Source organism: Thamnophis elegans, chromosome 16, assembly GCF_009769535.1.
Source record: "Thamnophis elegans isolate rThaEle1 chromosome 16, rThaEle1.pri, whole genome shotgun sequence".
Taxonomy (NCBI): Eukaryota; Metazoa; Chordata; class Lepidosauria; order Squamata; family Colubridae; genus Thamnophis; species Thamnophis elegans.
The window spans coordinates 1,335,406-1,354,659 of record NC_045556.1 but is presented as its reverse complement, the minus strand read 5'-3'; the positions used below and the strand labels follow the sequence as shown (position 1 = coordinate 1,354,659).

The 19,254-nt window shown below is 47.3% G+C and overlaps 1 protein-coding gene across 1 annotated transcript in view; it reads right to left on the bottom strand.

The window, feature by feature from the left end:
- OTUD7A (OTU deubiquitinase 7A) overlaps positions 1 to 8,258 on the bottom strand; it is a 50,914-nt gene extending 42,656 nt beyond the window's left edge. Inside the window, exon 1 of the mRNA XM_032232477.1 lies at positions 8,157 to 8,258. The gene's annotated coding sequence lies outside the window, so the exon portion shown is untranslated. The remainder of the gene's footprint in view (positions 1 to 8,156) is intronic.
- Positions 8,259 to 19,254: the final 10,996 nt, after the last annotated feature.

Here is a 19,254-nt window from a genome sequence, read left to right as displayed (position 1 = left end):
ATCACGTATGATAACCATCCACGTATTAACTTTGCCACATGCACTAGCTCCTTATCCCCTTGTACTAAAATGCCACCCTTTTATTCAACCAAAAGAAAATGAAGGGCAAAAACTACAAGCCAAGAAACGCCATCTGCTTACATGCTGAAAGGCTGTTTCAGCTAGAAGGATTATCTAATAAGATTCCCTGCAACTACAAAGACTCTCTGCAGCTGGAACACCTGTGCATCAGCATCCTAACTCTCAACCTGCATTAGCTTTCCCCTAGAACAGAGATCTCCAGCCTTGTGAAACTTTTAAGACTTGTGGACTTCAACTCCCAGAATTCCTCAGCTGGAGTTGAAGTCCACAAGTCTTAAAAGTTCACATTCGGTAAAACTAATTTGTTTTATGTTAATCACCCCTCTTTTTTCCCCCCTAGAGTTCAAATATAAATTGTAGGGGATATGTGGGGTTTATTTTTATTTTGTACACATTAATGTTTTAGATTTATCACCCAGGGAACTACTTTATTAACACAGTAATAGAGTAGCGGCTGCTGTATTCTATGATTGATATTGCTAGTTGTTAGTACATTATTGCATTTATTTGCTCTACTTTGTGTTCTTGTAAATTTCTGCTGGTCATTGACCAAATAAATATTATTGATTGATTGACTGAGAGTTCAAATAAGCCTCTCTCTTTTTTTTTGCACAGTGCAGAATCTAAGCAAAACAACCAAAGGAAAATTAAGCTGTCCACACACACACACACACACACACACACACACACATACAAATTGCTGGTCTTCAGGTTTGTAACCTTTGTGAAACATTTCTAAATTGTTGGCAAAGATCCCAAAAGGGGATCTTTTGCAAGGGGAAAAAGATTTGTTGCAAGAGGAAAAAAATGTGAAATCAACAGAAAAGAAAGAAACGACCTCTTTGAAAAGAAATAATTGCAAATAATTCCTTCCTTCTGATTTTCACTCTTCAACGTTCATCCACAAACATTCAAATCTAGTCAATCCACCTAAAGAAGAAGAGGTCAACTGATTCGCCAAAGCACCGGAAGGCACCACTAAAAACAATGGGTGGAAATTGATCAAAGAGAGACCCAATCTAGAACTTAGAAGAAATTTCCTGACAGTGAGAACAATCAACCAGGGAAACGACTTGCCTCCAGAAATCGTGGCTGCTCCAATACTGGAGTTTTCAAGAACAGACTGTACAGCGACTTGCCTGGAATGGCATAGGGTCTCCTGCTTGAGCAGTGGGTTAGACGACCTCCAAGGCCCCTTCCAACTCTTTCATTCTGCTAAGACATTTTCTTCCTCGCCAGCCTCCAAGAACTTCTTCTGGTGTGTCTGTTTGTGTGAAAGGAAAGTAGAAATGGAGGCAGGGGAGATGTTGTAGAAGTTCTGGAAACCAAGGAGGAATCTGACTTGGTAGTCGTTGAGATCAACCTCTTCAGAAAGCCATAAATATTTACATTTTTCATGGAACTCTGGACAAGAATTCAGCTTTCAGCATATGCATCCTGATGGACCATCTATGGAAGGAAGGTGACCCGAGATGGTGGTATTTGTCACCCGGTCAACCTTCCTCCATCTGCTAAGCATGTGGCTTTTTAGTCTGGTTTTTCAAAAACCAAAGAATTTCAACATAAAGCCTTCTGAAGCCCGTGGGAAGCGAGTCAAAATGTCATCCTACATTTGGCGGCTTTAATCAAGAAGTGAATGACTCTGGCATCTCGAACATTTTTCTTGGGAGATTGTTGAGAAAGTTTTGAAAAATCTCGAGAAACACACCCAAGGGATGCACAACTCAGATGAGCCAAGGCAAACATACTAGCAACGCTAAAATACCTGGTGACACTCACAATTTATCTTCAGATGTTCCCTCACAGTCAGCTCCTTCTTGAAGTAACTATGGCAGTGTTTCTCAACCTTGGCAACTTGGAAGATGTCCGGACTTCAACTCCCAGAATTCCCCAGCCAGCATTCGCTGGCTGGGGAATTCTAGGAGTTGAAGTCCGGACATCTTCAAGTTGCCAAGGTTGAGAAACACTGTCCTAAACACAGGCATTCGCTGGCTGGGGAATTCTGGAAGTTGAAGTCCAGACATCTTCAAGTTGCCAAGGTTGAGAAACACTGTCCTAAACACAGGCATTCGCTGGCTGGGGAATTCTGGAAGTTGAAGTCCAGACATCTTCAAGTTGCCAAGGTTGAGAAACACTGTCCTAAACACAGGCATTCGCTGGCTGGGGAATTCTGGAAGTTGAAGTCCAGACATCTTCAAGTTGCCAAGGTTGAGAAACACTGTCCTAAACACAGGCATTCGCTGGCTGGGGAATTCTAGGAGTTGCAGTCCGGACATCTTCAAGTTGCTAAGGTTGAGAAACACTGAACTATGGACATACTATGAAATACTGGAAATCTGGTAATCACCATCAACAAACTCACTAATAAAACTCTCCCAAAGCTTTACAAAACTATACTGCTCCCGGAATAAACTGTGTCCCAAAGAAAAGACACCTGAACGAAAAAAAGAACCCATAAAGCAATTCCTTATCTTCAAAGAATTAATTTCACTTCCCTTGCAGAGCTTCTCCGACCTAAAATGTCCGTCATCAATTTTTACACCTGGAATCATCTCATAAATAATGTTCAGAAATTATGAACTCCTCCGAAAATCTAGGTTATCCAGCAGCAAATATGCATGCAAAAGAAAACAACTCTCAGCGTTTGATGTCCCCCCCTCCGAGGAGACTCAGAAAATCCAAATATAATTGGAAACTTTGGTACCAAGAGCAACAGAGGTTTGTCTAGGTTCAACTACTCGGAGGAGGGCCTTCTCTGTGGCTGCCCCGGCCCTTTGGAACGAGCTCCCCGTGGAGATTCGGACCCTCTCCACCCTTCAGGCCTTCCGGACGGCCGTGAAGACCTGGCTGTCCCAGCAAGCCTGGGGTTGAGTTCCCCCCCCCTACCCGAATTTGCTGTGTCTGTTGTGCTTTTAAATTGTTCGTATTGTCTGATTGTTTCTGTCTTACTTTTTGTAATTTCCCCTCCCTTGGCTTTTGTTCAGCCGCCCTGAGTCCCTTTGGGGAATAGGGCGGCCTACAAATTGAATAAACTCTAAACTCCAACTACATAATGTCTTTTTTTAAAAAAAGTCTGCTTCAGAATGATCTCCAAATGCCCCTTCTCGGAGGGTGGAAAAGGCACCCTAATCTATGTTACTGCCTCCTTCCTTCCATGTGTTACTACTTGGACATCACCACACATCGTTTTCCTTCATAAAGAAAATACTTGGGTAAGCTATTCAACTAGCAGAGTGTTTTCCAACTGAAGCCATGTTTAAGATGGGTGGACTTCAACACCCAGAATACCCCAGCCAACTCCCAGAATACCTCAGCCAACACAGCTGGCTGGGGTATTCTGGAAGTTGAAGTCCACCCATCTTAAACATGGCCACAGTAAGAAAACACTGTGTTGGAGCTTTTAAAGTCAATAGGATTTAAAATATAGATCAACATCTGATTAAATCTGATTAAAATGGAGCCTTGGGGAAAATGGAGTCCTGATTTTAATGTTTTTCAGCATCAGATATACTTGCAATCCACTTTGTCACATATCAACTAGCGGTTTATAATTCTGCCATGCGGGATTTCAAGAAGGTTGACTCAGGAATCTCCCAAGACCAAAACTGCTAGTTTAGCAAACTTTAAATCACCCTGGAAAATCTTTAAAGCTCTGGGGCTGCTCAGCCATAAACTAGTCTTCCAGAATGGTCCATCGTACTGTCCAGAAGGTCCTCTCCTAAGCCTGGAAAAAATCTGGACCCGTTAATAGTAGGAATGGGATGTGAACTCAGGTGTTCTACATCATAGCTATTTAATTGAGACTGGACAGGGAATAGACACATTACCCAATATATAAATTACATATAAGGGAGGAGAGCTTATGGCTTAGAGCAGTGTTTCTCAACCTTGGCAACTTGAAGATGTCTGCACTTCAACTCCCAGAATTCCCCAGCCAGCATTCGCTGGCTGGGGAATTCTGGGAGTTGAAGTCCAGGCATCTTCAAGTTGCCAAGGTTGAGAAACACAGGCTTAGAGGCTAATACAAGTGCCTAACATGTAAAAACAGCCCAGGTTTGAATCTCAGTAGTATGGCTAGCTGAGATAAATAGCTTGAAATAGATCTATACTAGTTTCCCTTTATTATCAGTACAAATGATGGATGGATGGATGGATGGATGGATGGATGGATGGATGGATGGATAGATAGATAGATAGATAGATAGATAGATAGATAGATAGATAGATAGATAGATAGATAGATAGAGATTGCTACTTAGTTTATATCTGTCTAGCAAGATCTAATACCTAATACTTAAGGGGAAGTAATGTGGGAAGTTATCGGGATATATAACTTTTCAACCTTTGTAATCTTAAGATGTGTGGACTTCAACTCCCAGAATCCCCTGGCTGGGGAATTCTGGGAATTGAACCCTCAAAACTGTCAAAACTGAAAAACCACGGTGTGCATGCACAGATGACATTTTCTTTTATCGTTCTACAGCACTTCCATGCAAAGAAATGAAACAAGGCACTGAATAGTTCCAATAAATAACCTCCAAGAAATAATGTCCATTTCTTTTCTTTTTTTAAAAAAAAACCCTATCTCCAACTTATCTGACAGCATCGCTGGGGTGTTATTGGCGCTTTCATTGAAGCATTATTTATTTTTGGCTTTCCCAGTCTTAAAAACATTTGCTATCGGAAGCTTATTTGCATTAGGGTCTGCTAAAGCAAACGCAGGTTAAGGGGTTTAAATGTTGACTCCTCCAAAATCAACGTGAGGGAGAGAAAATCCCCGGAAAGGATAAAATAGAGAGGCTTTTTTGTCAGAATCTTGAATGGCAAGAGAGGACATGAAAACTGCTGCCATCATCAGAGTTCATTACATTTTATAGAGAGACAGATTCAGTTATGCAATGTTAATAGCTAGTCCTCTTATTTGCATACCTAGATGATATAAAACAGCCATAAATATGTATATGCAGGGACCCCCCCCCCCAAAAGATTCATGATTAAAAGAATAAAATTATCCTACCTTTCCTTGTGCATTTTGGATTTCTTTTGGTCTCGGCACGGAAAAGTTAAAATTCCTCAGGAAAAAAATACAACCGTTTTTGGGACATCAATTTACAACCTGGCCATGAATCAATGCGAGAAGCGAAATATCTTCCCGTGGCCTGTTTACCTACAAAGAAGGAACTTAACTCTCTCTGGCACGCTTCGGATTTAACGATTGCGCTACTGAAACCTTTGACATGAAACACATCCTGTGGCCAAGACTTTAAACATTTATAGCCGTGATGCTTCCTTCAGATCTCACCAAGTTGAACTACCGTTTTCTGCAATCATTTCAGGGACGCGTTTCATTAGGAATCCTGGTAGGCTAAAGAGAATTTAAAATACTTCGCAACCGTGTTCTCCAAAATGCCTTTAGCTCTCATCCAAACTATCCCAAGGAAGTCCTTTTTTTACAGGGTAATAATTATAACAAGAAAATGAAACTTTCCTATTTCTTTTCTCTTTAGGAATGACCATGCTTGTCTAATATACTTCCAAAATAACTGATTATCCAGACATTAGTAAGCAAGACACGGGATTCAAGGAGATTTCATCCCCAACTAAGCAGACATGAGGTTGCAGCGTTAATAATTCCTAATTTATCAGTATGACTGGGGGACACCTTAAAAAACCCTTGGATAATCTGAAATTTACCAGCAAAGCGATTATATAAGTGCAGCGGCAGAGGGTGATGGATGCTCGCACACACAAAGGTTTTAAGGTAAGCATTATTTGAAAAGGCACAAACTTAGTTTTTTTTTCACACTGCAGCGTGATCACAAATCGTGGAAAAGAGAAGCACATTAGCAAATATTTCTGGGATTCATCACCTTTTCGGTTTCTGATGACCAGCCTTGTATCCTTGCAGCCGGAAAGATAACATCCATGCAAAAACTTGGAAATTTCGGCAGGTTGACTCCGAGATTTGCAAAAGGGATATTTTTAGCTATCTTTAACAAATGGAAATGGGAATCTTTGCTCTGGAAGGGCAAATTGTACTTAGCAGCCTGCAAATGCTGACTGTTAGGGGAATGGAAAACAGCTGGGAGGGAAGAAGGAAAATGGAAGCAAAATCTTACAGGGTTTTCCATACCATTAGCAACCCCCGCAATTATATTTTGGGGAAGGAAGGCTTAATCAATACGACAAGCATAAATCAAGCCCTCTCAGAAGATTGGCCCTGTCTCCTTATTGCCAAGAAGCCATGTTTAATAGCACAGACACACATCAGCATCAACATGGTTGTCTTAGCATTTGGTGGGGAAATAAAGGCCTCACATCGACTGTTTTGACTCAGGACTAACAAGACACCAGGATTTCTCTTCCCCCAAAAAATGATGCATGCATTTGTTACTTGAAAATGAACTTAGGTTGACAAATCAGGAAGAGTTGAAATGGTGCTCCTCGGAGATTCCCTAAAAACAATCTTTTTTTTTTTAATGCGTCTGAGCTACAGACCCACTTCAACCCCTCGTGCGCTCTCAGAAATTGCAATTTGTGGGGGGGTTATTATAGGTCTTCAACCAAAGTTTCTCAACCTTGGAGACTTGAAGGTGGTTAGATCTCAACTCCCAGAACCCCCCAGCCAGCATTATTCTGGGAGTTGAGGTCCACCCACCTTCAAGTCACCAAGGTTGAGAAATAATGTCTTAAAACATCTCCCCAATGATATAGACTATTTTAAGATATGAAGTTGAAAGACAATTACCGTCTTAAGGTGCATTATTTGCTTTACCTACTGACAACAAGGCCTTAAACAGTCTGCAATATGTTATTTAAGTTCAGGTATTCTCACCTTCCCAACAAAGGATTAAAAACTCACCTCTCTGGCCTAACCTTTGTTTTATCAGTAAAAAATGAATTTAGAGGTCATTTTGCCTCGCAAGGGAATATTAAAATCACACAAACACACACACACCTCCCATCCCTGGCTGCTATTCCCCCACCCCCACCCCCCAGGGTTATGATTTATCTCTCTGAGATCACCTTCAGAACACCTTTCCTTCACAGGCTGGGAAAATAAGGCTGAGAAACTGCTTTGACACCCAGGGATGCAAAACTGAACTGAAATCTCACTGCAAGCTCAGCTTCTCAATTTGGGTCAGTGGGATTCTTGTCCAAAGTCACCCACAACGTTTCTCAAAAGAGAGGGGGGGAGAGAAACTCTTTGCATCCAAGGCCGAAATTAAGCATTAGACTGGGGGTGAAGTGAGCTAGGAATGACCCCCATCAAAAATTAAAAATAAAAACTGCAGGAAGATGAAGATCCCCCCCTCCCCTCTGTTAATGCCTCACCATGGATCCCAGCTTCCCTTCATGGCTTAAAATCCAGCGTTTCTCCTAGGGATCCCTGTGTAAACCCATCATCCCGCTTGATCTAAAATTGCCCCTTGGTCACTTAGGGTCTTTTAAGGGCTCTAAAGACTCAATCCCAGGTTGGCCCATTTGCACTGTGGCTCCATCTCTGCACTGGGGGGGGGGAGGGGAGGGAGGCTGATGATGATGGAGCAGGAGTTTCTTGCTTTATGACGTCACTGGACCAGGTCAGAGCAAGGGGACCCATATTCAAAATAAATTGGGGGGGGGGGGTTGCAAGGAAGCCGACCTTCCAGGGGAGCCCGCTTTCCCCCCAAAACCTGATGCCAAACTTCAGCTGCATCCAGAGGAGGCCTGGTCCTCACCTGGTCGCCATAGAAACGGGGACAGCCAAGGGTGGCATCCTGGCATCTTCCGCCAGCCGGCCTGCTCTCCCCCCCCCAACCCTGGGCAAGCGGCCCCTCCTGCTGCATCCCGCGGGGGGGGGAATGGAAGGCAGGCCGGCTGGCGGAAGATGCTGAGGCCGGCAGCGGGTCGGGGGGCGTCGGGCGCCGGGAGCCGCCTCCAGCCCAGCCGCAGCGCGCAGGCCCGGGGGCGGCGGGGCGAGACGGAGCCCCGGCCTCCCCCCTTCTCGGCCCCCTCCCAGCCCCGGTCCCTCCGTCCTCCCGGAGCCCCCAGGGCCGCCGCGGGCTTGAGCCGGGCTGGCTGGCGCGCCTTACCTGCCGCGGGGAAGCGCCGCGCCGGCATCCCTCGCTCCTTCCTCCCTCCCTTCCTTCCTCCCGGCCGGCGGCGGAGGCTGCTGCGGCCGCTCTGCTGGCGGGCGGAGGGCAGGACCGGGCGGGCGCGGGGCGGCTTCTGCAATGCAGGCGCTGCTGCTCCGGCGCCGGGCCGGAGGCGGGCGGGCGGGCGGGCGAGCGGCGGGGCTGCGGGGCTGCGGAGCCCCCTCCCGCCGCCCTTCAGCCCCGGCTGGGCAGGAAGCGCAAGGGCGGCCGCCGCCTCCGCCGCCGCCGCCGCCGCCTCCTCCTCCTCCTCGGAGCAGCCACGGGACGGGACCGGGCGGCCGGCGGGCGGGGGAGGAAGGCGGGCGCAGCCCCCGCCCAGCCCTCGCCTTCACGCGCACCGAGAGCGGGAGGAGGAGGAGGAGGAGGAAGAGGGGAGGGAGGAGGAATGACAGAAGAGAGGGAGGGCGGGAGGGAGGAGGAAAGGGGGAAGGAGGAAGAAGAGGAGGAGGGAAGAGAAAAGAGGGAGAGAGGAGGAAGTGGTGGAGGAAAGAGCGGAGGGAGAGAGGGAGAAGAGGAGGAGGAAAGAGGAACAGGAGGGAGGAGGAGGAAAAGGGAGAGGAGGAAGGGGAAGAAGAAGAGAAGGAAAGAGGGGAGGGGGAGAGGGAGAAGAGGAAGAGGAAGAGGGGAGGAGGAAAGAGGAGAGGGAGATAGAGAAGAAGAAGAGGAGGGGGAAAGAGGGGAGGGAGAGAGGGATAAGAGGAGGAGGAAAGAGGGATGGGAGGGAGGAGGAGGAAAAGGGAGAGGAGGAAGGGAAAGAAGAAGAGAAGGAAAGAGTGGAGGGGGAGAGAGAGAAGAGGAAGAGGAAGAGGGGAGGAGGAAAGAGGAGAGGGAGATAAGAAGAAGAGGAGGGGGAAAGAGGGGAGGGAGAGAGGGATAAGAGGAGGAGGAAAGAGGGATGGGAGGGAGGAGGAGGAAAAGAAAAAGGAGAGGAGGAAGGGGAAGAAGAAGAGAAGGAAAGAGTGGAGGGGGAGAGGGAGAAGAGGAAGAGGGGAGGAGGAAAGAGGCAAGGGAGATAGAAAAGAAGAAGAGGGGGAAAGAGGGGAGGGAAGGGGAGGAAAGAGGGAGAGAGGAGGAAGAGGAAGAAGAAGAGAAGGAAAGAGGAGAGGGAGATAGAGAGGAGGGAGATAGAGAGGAAGAAGAGGAGGAGGGGGAGAGGAAGAAGAGGAGGAAGTACGTTCCTGCTGAAATGAGCCACCACTGAAGCTGAGGACCAAGGCCATCTCCCCTTTCCTGACTTTCATGGCTGAGCCCCATATCTCCCGGCTTCAAGGCGGTGCGGGGTCCTGGGTTCTCCGTGAGCTTGGTGGCTTCCTTGCAGATGCTTCATTTCCCAACCAGGAAACATCGTCATGGGGTCATGGAAGATCTGCAGGAAAGGCACTGAGCTCACAGAGAACCAAGGACCCCACAGTTCAACCCTGAGCTCCACATGTTCTCTTCTGGTGATCCAAGGTAAGGAGGGAAGTCCAGGGAGAGCCCAGTCAACGTTGTGTTTTTGAACAAACCTCCCCAAAGAATTGCCTTCCTCAAGAGTTTGGCTGTTTGTCTTTCCTTTCGGGTGTCCCAGTTCCCCCAGGAGAGAGAACTAGTCAATGGCAAGGACATCTCTGGGGTGATGTGCTGAGCCAATGCGCAGATTTGTTGACTGATCCGCTGGTTTGTTTCGTTGGCTATGCATGGTCTTCTAAGGAGTCTTCTCCAAGATCCAAGTTGGACAGCACCATCCTCTTCTATCCTGCTTCTTCGAAGCCCAGGTGAACCCCAGCGGACCCCCCCCCCAAAAAAAAGCATACATAGAAGACTTTTGAATGCTCTACCACCGTGATGGAACCCACCCCTGTTCTGCGGCGGTCATAAATGTGGACCAGTGGCCAAGCTAAATTTCCCCAGGTCTTGAAGTTGCCGAAGTTGGGAACTCTTGGGGTAGACTTTATAAGTGCTTACTCAAGAGTTTACATAACACGCCAAGCCCATTGGAAACTTTGAATTACCTGGCCTGGGGGAGAGCGTCTGTGTGGCTGTGCTTATTCAGTGCTGCCAACGTACTTATAATTTATTCATGGTTTAGTACAGATAGTCCTCGGCTTACTACCACAACTAAGCCCAAAATTCCCATTGTTAAGCGAGTCACTCATCATGTCAGGGTTCCAAATAGCCTCCGAAATTAAATCAGAGTCCGAGGCAAAGGATTCCTCAAAGTCCCAATTGATGAAGAGAGCCATGTTGGCACATCTGGGAAACCCCGAATCTGAAAGCTTCTCAGTTTTCCCCACCAGGTTGAAAGTTCAAGATCTTGCCCCCCACACCCACCAGTCTATCCCATGGCCCAATCTCCCACTGCCATGAAAACAGATTCCTCCCATCCAGTTCCAGTCAGGTGCAGAGACAAAGATGACCTTGACTTTCTAAGAAGAATGTTATTATGGCTACATATCTCCCATGCTCCATACAATCCCCCCCGCCCAGTTTCCCAAAGTAGAATATGTTCGAATATGTAGCAGGCTTGAGGCCCACTGTAAAAGACGGCTTCCAAGCCTGACACGTTAAGTGAGCTTTGCCTCATTTTACGAACTTCCTTGCCACCGTTGTTAAGTGAATCACTGCGGTTGATAAAGTTAGTAACCCCCTTGTGAAGTCAACCTGGATTCCCCCATTGACTTGGCTTGCCAGAAGGTTGCAAAAGAGAGCCGAGATGGCACAGTGGTTAGGGTGCAGTACTGCAGGCGACTTCAGCTGACTGCTAGTTGCAGTTCGGCGGTTCAAATCTCACCGGCTCAAGGTTGACTCAGCCTTCCATCCTTCCGAGGTGGGTGAAATGAGGACCCAGACTGAGGGGGCGATATGCTGACTCTGTAAACCGCTTAGAGAGGGCTGAAAGTCCTATGAAGCGGTATATAAGTCTAACTGCTAAAAGGGGATCACACAACCTTGGGACGCAGGTAAGTGACCACAGGGATGCTGCCAAGATGGTAACTCTGAAAAATGGCCATTAAGTCCCTTTTTAATGCCGTTGTAGCTTTGGACCATCACTAAATGAACAGTTGTAAGTCAAGAATTACCTGTACATCCTATCCAGATGCCCAGATCTTTCTCACAAGTAAGATTGTGGAGACAAGACTGCCCATCTCATAACTGGGCATCCTCTTTTCTCATACTTTAATTATCGTAATTATCGAACTATAAAATGCACCATTGTATAAGACGCACCAAGATTTTGAAGAAGTAAGAAAAAAAGTTTTTGTCCTCCCTGGCCCCCAGGAGCACTCTGCAGGCTTCAGCAGGGTTGGGGGAAGGCAAAAGCAGGCCGTTTTCCACCCATTTTTTGCAAAAATGGGATGCAGGGGCGGGGCTACAGGAGGCCAAGAAATGTCTGTATTCAGTGTATAAGACGCACCAACATTTCCAAACTCTTTTAGTGGGGGAGGTGCATCTTATACTCTGAAAAATACGGTATCCTTTTTCTTAAGCTGTGTTTGGTTAAAGGGGATTTCTGCTCAATTGTGGCAAGATGCCTCTGAACTCTCAGCCTCTCTTGAAGGGAGTTGGGGTCCCCTTTCCCTTCGGAGGGTCTTCCTATTTGTTGAGCACCTTTTTCTATCCTAAGAATGGATTTCTTTTTTTCCCCTAACCTCACTGAAACGATGTCGACCAGCACCGGAGCCAGGTCAAAACCCTGGCCTATCCCACTGCATGGATTTTAAAAACTTCAGTCAAATCATATTTTAAATTGCTTTGGGGGGGGCCTAAGGATTTTCCTAGATTCTTCAAGTTTTTCATTTAACTTTGACGCAGAAAATGGCAACCCTGAGTATTATCTGCACGGATTTATTAAAATAAGCATGTAGAAAACGGTCTCCAGGGACTTACGCAGCAAAGCTGCACCTTTCATTCGGAATCATTTTCATCTGTTCTTCCATAAACCAACATTTCTGATACCTCCAGTGGGCTAAAAATATCCGCCTTTTTCTTACCCCAAAGTGCTAAGGCTGGCTGTTAAATTCCACAGTGCTTCCTGACGAGCGGATGATTCACCTCGCCGCTTTATTTCATTTTAATCTCTTTTTCTTGGAACGAAACCCCCGATGTTTTATCATGTCTTCAGCCAAGTCCGTTTTCTCAGGCAAAACGGGGGCACGGAGGGAGAAGGTCCAACTGAGCCTCACGCTGCATTAGAGAAACGTTGAGGAGTTGCATTTCAGGATGGCATGAAGAGTAAGGCCAGGAAGGCATCACCTGCCCAGCTGCAAGCAAAGCTGGCTCTGTGGGAGGAAAGTTCTTGAAAGGAAAAACGGTTTCCGGCCAACAAATTGAGAATTTGTCCAGAAACCACATCAGTTCTAAAGCAAAGTTTCTCAAGCTCAGCCACGTTAAGACGGGTGGACTTTTAACTCCCAGGATTCCCCCAGGCAGCCGACACTCCCCCACTATAGTTAGTACTTCTATATTCAAATATGTTCTCCGTAGAGTATCTGCAGCAGAGAGGCATTGCAGGAAGGGAGAGAAAAATCTGCTCCCCCCCAAGGAAAAAAAATGGCTCTCACCTGTTTGGCTACTTCTGGTTGCAATGCTAAATGGGCTCTTCTGCCACCAGGTGGCGCCATTCCATAACCTACATTCCAGGTAGATTTTGCACAAAGCATCTCACTCAAACCTGCCTGGGTTTGAAGACACTGGAAGCAGAGTTCCAAAGCAGGACAGGACAGGATGAAAGAAGGAAGGAAGGAAGGAAGGAAGGAAGGAAGGAAGGAAGGAAGGAAGGAAGGAAGGAAGGAAGGAAGGAAGGAAGGAAGGAAGGAAGGAAAAAGAAGGGAGGAAAACGAAGGAAGGGAGGAAAACGAAGGAAGGACAGAAGGAAAAGGAAGGAAGGAAAAGGAAGGAAGGAAGGAAAAAGAAGGCAGAAAAAGAAGGAAGGGAGGAAAAGGAAGCGAGGAAAAGGAAGGGAGGGAGGAAAGAAGGAAAAGAAAGGGAGGAAAAAAGGAAAGGAGGAAAAATAAGGAAAGGAGGAAAGGAAGGAAGGAAAGGGAAGGAAGAAAAGGAAGGAAGGAAAAGGAAGGGAGGGAGGGAGGAAGGAAGGAAAGAAAAGGAGAAGAAGGAGGAGGAGGAGGGAAGCACCAACCAGAAGTGGGCAATTATGGCAACTTTATGACTTGCTGGCATTTTGGGAGTGGAAGTCCCCTAGTCATGAAGTTGGCACAGTTTCCCACGCCTGGCATAGACAATAACAAATTAAGTGGAGCAAAGTCCTAAAGGCCATTCCTGGTGATGCAAACCAGCAGCCTTTCTAGCTTCGTATTGCAAGCAGGTATAAAGTAGAAATGGGGGACGTGCTGATTAATTTACCAAAGCAACCTATGACTGAGTTAGTTGGAATGAAATGTTGGAGGAGGGGCATGGGACTCTGGGGCTTCCGCTGTCCTGATGGAATGGGAGGAACTCAGGGGTGAAATCCAGCAGGTTCTGGAGAACCGGTAGGGGAAATTTTGAGTAGTGCGGAGAACCGGCAAATGCCAACTCTGGCTGGCCCCAAAGTGAGGAGGGAATGGAGATTTTGCAGTACCCTTTCCCCCTGCCATGCCCACCAAGTCACACCATGCCCAAGCCATGCCCAGAGAACCGGTGGTAAAAAAAAAAATTGAATTTCACCCCTGGAGGAATCTCCCTGCACCCCACATAGCTGGCCCTACCATTGAGGGTGTTGGGTAGCCTTCATATCGCAGCCCATCCTTCATTGTCGTGCAGCGTGTTTATCGTTCTACAGAGCTTGATTGCCCATTATTATTCATGGCTGCAGTTTGCAATGTGTCTTCAAGGCAAGAGGGCATTTCATCATGGCATATTTATGGATGACCCCCCAGGAGGTCAAGCAGACGTTGCCCAACCAGCGGCTCAAACCTGATCTCCTCTGCCTGAATCCAGCCTCTGAATTCATACCCCACGAGGACTATGTTCTTTACTTCCCTTTATATTTTAACCCGTGCCAACTGCGGGTGTGTTGCACACAGCAACTTCTGAGTTTTTCCCTTCAGGACTCAAGTTGCAATGAGTAACACGGAGACCTCTTTCTCTTGGAGGAGCCAATTGGCCATTCCATCATCGAACCACGGAATGATGCCCATTATTCCAGACCTACGTTCGTTTTGGGGATAGGTGGGTAGAGAGGGGGAGGGGCGGGGAAGCAGAAGGAATCCATGGGTTGCAGACACGGATCTCCTGGAAGTTGGCACTCCTCGGTGCAACTGCCAAGATCAATAGCAGGGTTTGACTTTCAGGACAATGGACAATGGGGAAGCAATGTTTGGAGAACCACTGAGGGTTGACTGAGAGCATGATGTATGGCACGGCTGATCAATGGCAAACCAGCACTGCCATGGGAATGACAACAGTGGGCACGTGTCCACATTAGGATGTTTTTTTTTCCTCCTAATTGTTTCTTGGTAGGATTGAAAAAGGACTCTTTACATCCTTCTGCTTTTTCCTTTCCTGATTTTTGGGGGATGGGTTATGGTGCCACAATAGTACAACTCTTGGGGGGGGGATGCCCAGCTTTCTTTCTTTCTTTCTTTCTTTCTTTCTTTCTTTCATTCTTTCATTCATTCATTGAATTTCTATGCCACCCAATCCCGGAGGACTCCGGGCGGTTTACAGAAATGAAAAAAGATTAAAAAGAATTATTAAAAACAATGGGACACAACAAGTTAAAAAGGAACACAACAGACACCCAATCAGATGGGGCTGGACCACCATCAAGGGGTCAACAGCCCCAGGACTGCCGGAAAAGCCAGGTTTTAATAGCTTTGCGGAAGGCCATGAGAGTGGGCAGGGCCCGGATCTCTGGGGGTAGCTCATTCCATAGGGCCGGAGTGGCAACAGAGAAGGCCCTATTCCTAGGCATCGCCAGCCGGCATTGTCCCGCTGAAGACACCCGGAGAAGGCCCATCCTGTGCGATCTTATAGGTCTGAGGGAGGTATGTGGCCGGTTATTGGTCAACAGGTCAAACTGGAAGTGGAGGGCTACATTGGGGTGGTGGCCTTTGAATTGTGCGTCTTGTCCAGAAGTGATGGCTTTGTGTCCTGAAGTCACTGTGACAGCTGCTCACCCACATTGAAGCTCCCTCCGATCTCTTCCTCCTCCTCCTCCTCCTCCTCCTCCTCCTCCCCCCCCCAGCTGTCGAATGCCCCAATTCTCTTTCCATCTACAGGCCAAAACATCATCTGTCACACTCTCGTTCTTTCACAGCTCCCCTTTAATGTTTCTCAACCGTGGCAGCTGCAGGTGTGTAAGACGTCAACTCCCAGAATCCCCCATGCAGCCAATTCCGGGAGTCACAGTCCATATATCTTCAAGCTGCCAAGGTTGAGAAATTGAAGGATTGTGCGCCACTCCCGTCTCCAAGCTAGAAATCTGAGTCAGGGCCTGTCATCTTTTGTTCTGCTTGTCCAGGATCCACGTTGCATAAATACTCCCGAAAAGACAAACAATACAAGTCCAAAACCACAAAAATTCAGCGCGGAAAGGGGACACCTGGTGCACAGGTGCTAACAGACACCTGGCCAGCCAAGGCAGAGCGCCCAGGTAAGTTGGGAAACGAGTCTGCCTCCAACACCGTTTCTTCTGCAGGGGGTTGACCAACTGCATCCCAGAAGGTCCGAAAACCTCCGCAACTTTAAACCCACAATCTGCAGTTTCTGAACTGGGGGTGTTGGTTTCCCAATCGGAACACCTGGTAACACAGGCCCTTTTCTTTTCTCGGAGAAAGTCCAAACTCAAGAACCTCCTCCTTCTCATCAACAGCTGGTATCCTTGCCCTCCTGAGGTCCCTTCGCTGGAAACCGGTGGTGCGTGAACAGTATAGCAATAGCAATAGCAGTTAGACTTATATACCGCTTCATAGGGCTTTCAGCCCTCTCTAAGCGGTTTACAGAGTCAGCCTATTGCCCCCAACAACAATCCGGGTCCTCATTTTACCCACCTCGGAAGGATGGAAGGCTGAGTCAACCTTGAGCCGGTGAGATTTGAACCGCTGAACTGCAGAACTGCAGTCAGCTGAAGTAGCCTGCAGTGCTGCATTTAACCACTGCGCCACCTTGGCTCTATCTATCCCAGGTACGTCATACAACCTGGTCCGACATCCTGGTCCACGTAGCTTATCTCAGTGTCAATAAAGGAGAATGAATCACAGTTACAATCACAAAGTTTACGTCTGGGATGTGTCCAGAAACTGTGTTTGTAGTCCTGTTGAAACAGGATGTTTTATTGTCAAGGCTCACCTGAATGTAGTTGGTGCACATAGCTTGAGCATCTTGGGACACACACACACCCCAGGATGCCCCCACCCCTCTAGAGATTCCTGGAGAAAAACTTTCGATGAGTCCTGAAACTTTCTTGGTCTAGACTAACCTGCGACGGGAACATCGATGGGGAAACTTATTTGCCTCTTCAGCTGAGAAGGTTCCTCATCTCCTCCTTCCCAACCCTTCTTCGCTGAAGGGGCAAGAGAGTCAATCTGGACCCTGAGGACTCCAGCTTCTCCCAGGGAATAGAACAGAATAAGAGAGTTGGAAGGGACCTTGGAGGTCTTCTACTCCAACCCCCTGCCTAGGCAGGAAACCCTACACTACTTCGGAGAAATGGTTATCCAACATCTTCTTAAAGACTTCCAGTGTTGGAGCATTCACAACCTCTGGAGGCAAGTTGGTAGGCCTGACCAGAAGACCTTGAAGGCCCCGTCCAATCCTACGATGCTGTGACTGTCAAGAAGCTCATTTAGTGAGGATCCTCTTGATCGGGATCTGATTTGACTTGGGTCAACCCAAAGAAGGCCATCTCAACCTCCCCAATCTTTGCAAGCTGCTATCCCTCACCTGAACCCCCCCCCCACTTGCATTTGGTTTTCATTTTTTTTAACACAAACACACACACACCCAATGTGGCTGCAAGAGAAGCAATGAATATCACATCTCAGTAGAACACGGAAGGGGTTAAAAGACGGAGCTCGTTCAGGTTGGCCAAGATTCTCTGGTATGGATCCGTTGGGCAATTTATTGAGTCCATTGTCCTTCCTTGATTGTTTCTCATAAATCCATCCAGGTACTTTTTTCGGAGGCCGCCTTTCCTCTTCGGCTTGAATAGGAAGGTGGATTTTTGTCATAGCCGAAGTAGAAGATTTCAACATAAGTGGTGCTTGTAAAAACAACGCCGGTTCGAATCGGATAGCGATTGCTGGTAATTTATTAATAGGAAAGAACCGTCTGCCTCATTGAAGCATCATCTGAGTAGCATTTCAGGTGCAATTTTAGCTGTCAGAGGAGAGACCGTTTCTGGTCCTGCCAACTCAGGAAGCCATGTTAGCCTTGTTTGCTATACCTGGCTTGATTCTGGGAGGAGAAAAGAAGGCGGGGGGAAGAGGTAACTTGAGGAGATGGCCCACCTTCTACCAACCAACCAATGTTGCCGCTTCCAAGTCTCTGGGAAAACTCTTTCCAGCTGCAGCCACAGTGACCCACAGGCCCCAGTGAAGAGGCAGCTATGGGAAGACTTTAACGAGTTAACAGAGTTGGAAGGGACCTTGGAGGTCATCTAGTCCAACCCCCTCTGCCCAAGCAGGAGACCCTACACAATTTTTGACAAATGGCAGTCCAGTCTCTTCTTGAAAGCCTCCAGGGATGAAGCTCCCACAACTTCTGAAGGCAACTTCTCTTCCATTGAATATAGAATAACAGTTGGAAGGGATCTTGTAGGTCATCTAGAGCCGAGGTGGCTCAGTGGTTAAATGCAGCACTGCAGGCTACTTCAGCTGACTGCAGTTCTGCAGTTCGGCGGTTCAAATCTCACCAGGCTCAGGGTTGACTCAGCCTTCCATCCTTCCGAGGTGGGTAAAATGAGGACCTGGATTGTTGTTGGGGGCGATATGCTGACTCTGTAAACCGCTTAGAGAGGGCCGAAAGCCCTATGAAGCGGTATATAAGTCTAACTGCTATTGCTATCTACTCCAAGTCCCCCATTCCAAGCAGGAGACCCTACACCATTTCTGACAGAGGGAAATCCAGTCTCTTCTTGAAAGCCTCCAGGGATGAAGCTCCCACAACTTCTGAAGGCAACTTCTGTTCCACGGGTTGATGGACTTTTTAGCCGAAACGGGGGGAGGGGGGAATCAAAGTCCTTCACGTACAAGAGGTTTTTTTTTTTTAAATGAGGGTTCAAAGTTACAATGGCGCTGAAAAAAATGTGGCTTATGACTCCTTTTCACAGTTATGAACTTTGCAGCTCTCCCATGATTTTCATTGGTTAATATTTTACTAAAAATAATACTTATACTGTAGTTTTTTTTTTTTTAAAGAAGTGGCTGTCGCATTTAGTGGGGCTAAGATGTTTTCTACTCAATATTTCACAGGAGGACTTAGAAAACTGCAGGAGGGATCACTGTTCAGACGTCCCTCTGAAGGTTGAACTGCAAAGTTGCCTCACCGACCTTGCTGATCCATTAATCAGGTTCTTAATTTAATTTAATTTAATTTATTGAATTTATAGGCCGCCCAATCCCGGAGGACTCTTCTCTGCTTGCCTGATCTATTGAATCCGGTGAGATCTACTCCCAGGTAAGCAGGTTGGCAACTGAACCCAGAGTTGAGTTTCTTTCCAAAAACTGTCCACTGCCTGATTCCTCTACCCTGGGAACGTTTTGTCTCCACCCATCCAGGGATTGTCTTCTGAAACACAAATATGCTTCACCTAACCCACACCGGGACATCTAATCCACATCTCCTTTGTGAAGCTGCTAAAAACCTCACATGTCTTCTAAAAGGTCACCGAACTAGCTAAGAAATCTCTCTCTGCTTCGGCTTCCTCCTGTTGGTTGATAGCTGTGATACGGAGGGCCACACCTCTGGAGCGAAGAGATGGGCGACCCTGGGCAAATGGGAAGGCGGTTGCTCTCACCCAGCCCCGCCCCACCTGAACTCTACACCTGCAATTCGTGACAGCTCTCAGGTTACACCTGCGAACAAGCCAGCCAGATATGAGGAAGGACTTCAGAGC